This window comes from Falco biarmicus, chromosome 16 (genome assembly GCF_023638135.1).
Source record: "Falco biarmicus isolate bFalBia1 chromosome 16, bFalBia1.pri, whole genome shotgun sequence".
NCBI classification, from domain to species: Eukaryota; Metazoa; Chordata; class Aves; order Falconiformes; family Falconidae; genus Falco; species Falco biarmicus.
In genome coordinates this window covers 9717002-9723001 of record NC_079303.1, presented here as the reverse complement: position 1 = coordinate 9723001, position 6000 = coordinate 9717002, and the positions used below count along the sequence as shown (strand labels likewise).

Here is a 6000-nt window from a genome sequence, read left to right as displayed (position 1 = left end):
AATTTGGGAATAGAAATTGTTGCTATGTCAAGGTAAACTAATAAGTTCCTATTGTTCTAACGGTGTGCCTTAAATATCAACCCATCAGTGTTTTTACGCTTAAGATTTAACCAATCAGTGTGTAATATGTAGAAGGTAAAAACATATGTTATTGTAAGAAAATCACTAATAAATGGACAACTTGCTTGCATCAAGCTGTGTCCCGTCTCTTCATTTGCTGCAGCACCTTACCATCCAGACTGGGTGGAAGCAGCTCCCCAGTGTGGCTCAGTGCCCTTTCGTCCTCCACAGCCGCCATCCGGTTGTATTCCAGGGCCACATTGCCCGTGTTGGACAGCATGGAACTGAAAAGCAAGAAGGAGGAGTGAAAAGACAATGACCAATAAATACAAAGCAAGTAGAAAAGTAACACTGTATGGTGAGCTTCTGGTACCCCTTCCTTGATGCTCAGGAGTATCTTTGTCCCCAGGCAACTCTGCCACGTCTAGACCACTGCCCTGGGCTGCCCCGAGACAAAGTGTTTCAAAGTTTGGAGGTTAAAGAGGAAAGGGCAGGCATGGTGCCCAGGAGACTTAATCCAAGGGTCTTATTCTGGTCTTTACATCTCAGTTTGACATTATTTTGACTGCAAACTTGTCCTCGAGCAGATGAGGACAGGCAACACGCAATGGAAGCAAACCCATGGTTGTTGTCAGCAGAAAGGCATGGCAGAATCGAACCTTTCCTGGCACGTCTTGGCAGGATGGTGGCCACCATCTCCTGCTTGGCTTTACGTGCAGATACGCAGGCCCCAGCACCCTGCCAGGACTTGGACAGGATGAAACAATACATGACTTGTTTAAAGAGAAGAACAGCAGGTGAGACTGAACACAAAGCCCTAGAAGGGACTCGAGTCCACATGTGAGGCATCTCCAGGCGCCCAGGATGTGTGGAAGCTGAAACCTCAGAACCAGCAGGCAGCAGCACACACACCCCTGCCCCCACCCCCCGCCAGGCCTAATCACCCAGTTAGAAATTAGAAGAGGTTTATTAAGTGGCCAAGCAATAAACACGTCAGTGGGGGTTTTTTTGCCTTTATTGGCACTTTATTGCCTTTATTTTCGCCAGACCACGAGTAGAAGGAGAAGCAGAGGCCACCAGAGAGCACGGCACGGCTCCGGCGAAGCAGGCACCAGGTCAGCCCTGGGCAAAGGCAGCTCCCACGCACGGGTCCCTGCCTGGCCTCTGGCTCTCACGTGAATGTCCTCATCTGGAAGAGCAAGGTCTCCTTGAACTTCCTTGAATCGTGTCCGTATCCAGCTTGAGCTCAGCGTAGTCGACAACAGCACTGAGGCAAAGCTCCACCTCACGGCTGCTCTCCTCCAGGACAGTGTGAGCTGGTTCTGGGTCTGTCTCGATCACCTCCAAACAGGAAAGGGAAGAATCACTGAGCAGAGCCTAGAAAGCCCGGCTGAGCAAGAGGAGGCTTTTGGCCTCCAAGATCAGCCACGTACAGGGGCTAGAAAGGACCATTCCCATTTATTTCCCCGGGAAGGTGATAAAATTTAACCCTTCCATTACAGTGTTTGTTTCTACCGACTGAACACCATAATCACCACCACGACTGAGAGTACACCCATGGGGACAATGACCGGGTCATAGGTACCTGTCCCTGTGTTTCAACCCTGTAGAGTGTCAGACCTTTTTCGTGGCCCGCTACAGATCCAGCAGGCCTCTAAATTAGGATTAAGTTCCCCTGTGGGAGGTCTGTGGATGGAGAACCCCAAGACTGAACAAAACCAGAAAGCACCTTTTCCCTCTTGTCTTAGCGGGAGGTGCTTTCCAGACACCATGTGTGGGGCAACAGCCACGCTGGTGAGGGCTGGGGACGGGCATTTTGGAATGGGGACGAACTCACTAGGAAAGCCTCCGAGTGCTGCTGCTGACGGGGAAGAAGTGTGGTTTACAGGTCTTAAAAAGGCTCAGAAACTAGGGAGGAACCGTCACTCCAGGTACGTGTGTGTGGCAGTTTCTGGAGCGATGCTTCTCCAGACTGCTGCACGACTGCCACGCAGCGCCCGGGCTGCTCCACAATGAGACATCCCACACAACATGGGCACCACCACCAAAATCTCTGCTATCGGTGTAGACAGAGCTGACAGCTCACCCACCATGTGCCGGTGGGCTGGCCAGCGCACACACAAGAGCACTAGTGTGGCTCTCCACTCCAAAACAAGAGTCAGAGTGCAGCGCCTTAAACTCCCTGTTGGTGAAAAGGCACTGAATTTGATGAAGAAATTTTAACACCACAAAACGTGATAAAATCGTAAAATGTGCCCTCCCGTTCAAACAGGTTGCAACACTTCAGCTTTTGGCAGAGACCAGTAGTTTGCATGTGGCTAAACGTGTCTTGTCAAAAGACCTCCCCATTTTGTGTTGGTGTCACAGGTCACTGCATCTGCCTCTCCCCCAAAACGCACTGCGGGTGAACCTCACGGATGGATTAAACGTCAGGAGGATGCAGGAGCTGCTCAGCCAGCAGAGATGGTGGCCTGCCAGGGGTTTTTTTGTAGCAGCTCCGTTAACTTTTCCTGTTTGCATTTCTTACCTTCTTCTTCACAGGCCACGTGGCTCCTGGGCCCCTCATGGTGGTATCCACCCACTTGATGGTGCGCAGGCAGTCATCCCAGTCTTTAATCTGCTCCGGCGGCAGCGCGAAGGTGATCCTAGCCACCTTGCACTTCACAGGGTGCATTTTGAAGGTGACCGCGACATCCGATTTCAAGGTCACTGTGATGGCCTTAGCACAGCCAGCATGGAGGTGTCCCACCTAGGGAGAACCAGAGAGCCAAGACCTAACTGGAATCACTAGCAAGGGCAGGACTGACAGCAAAGAGATCGATGTGGTGAGCAGCTGTGCCAGGAATCTGCCTCTTACCGTGTATTCATCTGAGGTTTGACAGAGGAAAATACAAAAGATGCCACCTCCCGTAACACTGAGCCTTTTCTGTGGGGTTGACAGCCCCGCGCCAGCTAAGCCAGGGATTGCAGCTCCTTTGTGGCACTGAAACAGGCTCTCACCAGTACGTGGTGACTCCCTGCCAGCTCCTGGGAACCCGCCGGGCAGGGCTGGAGCAATGGGAAAAGGCAGAGCCATCCAAACTCACCTTGGGGGAGAAGTGAAATGGGGTGTCTGCCAGCCACTCAAACCGCATCGCCTCCGTCCTGCTGCGGTTGGTGATGGTGAAGGTCACGCTGTAGGGTTTCCCAATGTGACAGTCCCCAAACGGGATGTGATTCACTCTGGCAGCTGCTAGGAATGAGAGCAGGAGGTCTCAGTGTGCCTGAGGTCCATCCACCCCCTCACATCCACAGAGACAGGCGTGGCCAACTCTTCCTTGCTCCGAGCCTTCCTCCCTGGGGAGACGCAGTTCCCCATCCTCCCGCTTCCATGGAAGCGCCCTGCCACATGCCTAAACCCGTGGCTGTGGCTGTGCAGAGCCACGCAGCACAGCATGCACTGCCCCTCTGCACAGAGCCAGCACGCTCCCAGACCGCCAGGTCAGGGGGTGACAGCACAGGCTGCGTATATCGAGGGCACAAATCATTAGGCACAGGCTTCATCTCCATAGCATACCATGGGCTGGCAGCCCTCCTTTTGGAGATACCCAGCTGAACGTGGGTATCTCTGACCCTTCCCTGCTAGCCTGCAAGCTTCTCCCTTGACAGAAGATCTTCTCTTCTGCTCTCAAGCTGCCTCTTAAGCCTCTGCAGGCTACAAAAGGCAGCAGGATCTGGCTGCTGAAGCTGGACCGCAGGTGCGCGGCACAGGGTGAGCAGAAACGTCTGTTTTCCTGTTCCTTGATCCACCTGGGCAGCCTTTCCTCTCTTACCCTCAATTACGTCTTCCTCTAGATTGCCCTCAGCATTCTCCTCCTCCTCACTGTCTGCCACCAGTCCGTGGATGTTATCTAGCGTGAAGTCATCCTCGTAGCCTTCGCCCACCAGCTGAATGTCGGTCTCCTCATACGGGTTGTTCACCACTGACAGGTGGATCCTGCCTTCCACACGTTGGGCCAGGGTGGGTTTGAAAAGCACGTCAAACTCTGCTAATTCCCCACGGAGCAGGACCAGGAGAGCGGTGTGAGGCTTTCTCTCTGCACAGCAATGGAATCAGCGACAAGTGATACAGCTGTACCGCTGAAATATTTCCGTGGGGCGTAAGGGGCTGAAACCCAGCTGCCTCCAAGCACAGGTTCTCCCACCAATGGTGCCAGACCCTCCTCCTATGTTCACAAGCCTACGACAGCACCACGCGTATCACTGCTGAAGTGTCTTAAACACAGGTTAACACCCAGCGCTCACTCAAACTGCAGTCAGTCAGCTCCTGCCACACGTAAAGCTGAGCCAAAGAATGGGTTTGGCTTCTGTTGGCTGGCTGTGGGCTCAGGGGCTGCCTCCATTCAGGCTGCTACTCTCACACGCAGCAAAGACCTCAGATAGTCCGCTGAAGTGGTGATAGCCCCCCGCAACTCAACCCACCATGTCCAGAGGAACAGAAAAAACTTCCAACCACTTTCTAGGAGGAAGCCCTGCGCAGAGTCCACATGAGAAGCTGGGGGTACAGAGAGCCCCAGCAAAGAAACAACATCTAACATTTGGCGGCTGCTTGGCCAAGCCAAGAGCAGGGCACACATTTCTCCCCTGTGTGGATGACCGCGCTTCACGCTTACTGGATTTACGTCCTGCAGGAGAGTCCTCCTTCACGCCCCCAGCTTGGTAGACGCACTGTGTGGTGGGCCTGGCTTTCAGGAAGAAAACTCCCGCTTCATCCAACAGGTCTATCGTCAACTGAGAAAAAGGAACACAGAGCACAACCACACTGGTGTGGGTACAGGGTGACACGTGGGTTGGCACCGTACTGGTGCTGGTCCAGCACGGGGCATCCAGCATGCTTCTCCGCTTCAAACACAGCTCGTAGCTAAACTTACAAAGTTCAAGTAAAACTAGACAGAAAAAAGAAGTGTTCAGAGGCGCTGGGATACAAAAGTAATGAACAGAATTTTTCATTAAAGTGTAGTAAAATGGGATCAAATACAATCTAATGCAACTAGGACATCACACGTGCCCACCCGAGAATCAAAGCGTGAGAAGAGAGATGGGGGGAAAACACCCCACCAACTTTCTTGCGTTGTATTTAACTGAAAAGGATAGGCTAGTCAGAAAAATCGCATTTCCAAGAGGAACTCTCTTCCTGGAAATTACAAGTCATTCATTTGCTTAAAAAGAATTTGAGAGCTGTTTCCAGGTCTGCCATGCTTCCTGGGACCTCTTCTCCACGAGACAAGCACTTGTTCCCAGACCAGAGCATTTCCTGAGCAGGTCCTCACCTGGACAGGTAGGGTGCCACCATTACGAAGGACCAGAGGGAGTTTTTGTGAATCACCCAGCAACAGCTTCTTAAAGACCAGCAGAGGGTTCCCTCTCTTACTGTGAAGTACCGGGCGCAGGACTGTCACCCGAGGCAGAGTCCCATCTCCACTGACACGGAAGGTCAGGCTTTGCGCTTTAATTGCTGCAGGGCTGCAGGAAAGGCAGAGGAGAAATCATGACGGCTGGCACTAACCAATTTCCCACCTGGCAAGCAACAAAGCAGGGGCCACCCACTGCATTTCCCCTGGCTGGTGCTCCTGTACCCCACGACACAGGTCTCCTCCACCCCCCTCCTCCCAGTCCGATCAGGGCCATTCACAAGAGCTCTGAAGAGCCAGAGCCTTCCAGAGTAGCAGTTAAAGAACATGTCACTGAATCGAATCGTGCAGCACAGCAGGTAAATAATGAGGCGACAGGTGAGACATGGCAAATTCACTGGCTGCGATGATATGAGACACATGCAAAAAGCACGAGCGCAGCATGGAAATAGTATAAAAGCAAGAAGGGAAAAATAAATAGCACCATCAGTAATGATTATTTCCAAGGACGCTAAAAAAGGAATTGCGTACTAGAGCAGAAAGCTGACTT

At 52.4% G+C, this 6000-nt stretch overlaps 1 pseudogene; it reads right to left on the bottom strand.

The window, feature by feature from the left end:
* Nucleotides 1-1057: 1057 nt before the first annotated feature.
* Nucleotides 1058-6000, bottom strand: part of LOC130159863 (hydrocephalus-inducing protein homolog) — a 98425-nt pseudogene continuing 93482 nt past the window's right edge.